At 35.6% G+C, this 2149-nt stretch overlaps 1 pseudogene; it reads left to right on the forward strand.

The window, feature by feature from the left end:
• Positions 1-830: 830 nt before the first annotated feature.
• Positions 831-1660, forward strand: LOC145823688 (secreted RxLR effector protein 161 pseudogene; annotated as a pseudogene).
• The last annotated feature ends 489 nt before the right edge of the window (positions 1661-2149 follow it).

Raw genomic sequence — 2149 nt, forward strand, 5'->3', positions numbered from 1 at the left:
GGGTTCCTAGTAAGGCTACGCTTGTAACTCCTTATGAGTTGTGGGTTGGTAGGAAACCTAATTTGAATTATTTACATGTATGGGATTGTCCTGCTGCAGCAAAAATCTTCAACCCACAAATAAAGAAATTAGACACTAAAACTATAAGTTGTTATTTCATTGGATATCCTGAGAGATCAAAGGGTTTTAGATTCTATTGTCCCACTCATAGCACAAGAATTGTTGAAAGTAGAAATATTGTGTTCTTAGAGGATGAAGACATTAGTGGGAGTATGAATCTCAAAAATGTTCTTTGGAGAAAAATCGTGCTTTTACGCCTTCCACGATTATCCAAGAAAATGAAGTACCTGAACCTATTGGTACTCAAGAGATTTCTCACATTGAAAAAGAAGTTGTCCCAGCTGCAGAATAACCTTTATGCAGATCACAAAGAGAAAAGAAATCAGCCATATCAGATGACTATGAGGTTTACCTAAATGAGTGTGATATAGGCTTGGAGAGTGATCCTATTTCTTATGCCCAAGCCATGAATAATGAAAATCTCAATGGTTAAATGCCATGAAAGATGAGTTAAAATCCATGAAAGAAAACAATGTCTGAGATCTTGTAGAATTGCCTAAGGAAGCCAAACTGTTGGATGCAAATGGGTTTTTAAAACCAAGCGTGATCCTGAAGGCAATATTGAAAGATATAAGACCAGATTAGTTGCTAAAGGATACACTCAAAGAGAAGGGATGGACTATAAGAAAACTTATTCTCCTGTTTCTAATAAGGATTCCTTGAGAATAGTCATGGCCTTAGTAGCTCATTATGATTTACAGTTACATTAAATGGACGTTAAAACAACATTTTTAAATGGTGACTTGCATGAAGTGGTCTACATGGACCAACCTGAAGGTTTTCAGGATGGAAGCAAGGAAAATATGGTTTGTAGGCATCTTGACAACGGTATCTTAAATTTCATGAAGTTATCACCAAATTTGATTTTAAGGATAATATGGTTGATCAATGTGTCTACCTTAAAATCAGTGGGAGCAATATCTGCATTATAGTTTCGTATGTTGATGATATATTGCTTGCTAGCAATAATTTGGGAATGATATAGGAGACAAAGCAATTCCTTACGAGGAATTTTGAAATGAAAGATCTTGGTGAAGCCTCTTTTGTCATTGGGATAGAAATTCACCGAGATAGGTCTCTTGGTATTTTAGGATTGTCTCAAAGAGCCTATGTCGAAAAGGTTTTTAAAAGTTTCAACATATAGAACTGTTCAAGTAGTATTGCCCCTATAGTTAAGGGTGATAAATTTACTGAATTTCAGTGTCCCAGAAATAATTTAGAAAGGGAACAAATGAAAGAAATTCCTTATGCCTCTGTAGTTGGGAGCATTATGTATATTCAAGTTTGTACACGTCCTGACATAGCATTTGTAGTTGGTATGCTTGGTCGATACCAAAGCAATCTTGGAATTGATCATTGGAAAGCAGTTAAGAAAGTGTTGCAATATTTACAAGGCTCTAAGGATTACATGCTTACTTATCAAAGAACAGACAACCTTGAAGTAAATAGTTATTCAGATGCTGATTATGCTGGATGTAAAGACACTCGAAAGTCTACTTCTAGGTACATTTTTATGCTTGCTAATGGACCCATTTCATAGAAGAGTCATAAGCAGTCTCTGACAGCCACTTCCACTATGGAGGCAGAGTTTATAGCATGTTATGAAGCCACATTTTATGCAGTATGGCTAAAGAATTTCATAGCTAGATTACAACTTGTCGATTCAATTTCGAGGCCCTTATAGATTTACTGTGATAATGATGCTGCTGTTCGGTTCTCTAATAATAATAAAACTTCAGGAGGATCAAAGCATTATGAATGAATCTTAGAGATGCATTATGTATCTATTATGTATCTATTTGAATGTAGAAGATACATTAATCTATCTAATGAGGTTCATTGAATGAATAGATTAATTGATGGGAAGATCACTAGTATAAATAGTGTAAGGTCCCAAACCACTCTCTAACACAAAACTCAAGTTGTCACCACAAGAAGGCTCCCATCGCCTAGAGAGAGAGAGAGAGAGAGAGAGAGAGAGAGAGAGAAGTGGTTTGAAGATCTTAGACAAATAAAAAACTTGAAGATC

Source organism: Camellia sinensis, chromosome 4 (genome assembly GCF_055761805.1).
Source record: "Camellia sinensis isolate YWXY chromosome 4, ASM5576180v1, whole genome shotgun sequence".
In the NCBI taxonomy this organism is placed as follows: Eukaryota; Viridiplantae; Streptophyta; class Magnoliopsida; order Ericales; family Theaceae; genus Camellia; species Camellia sinensis.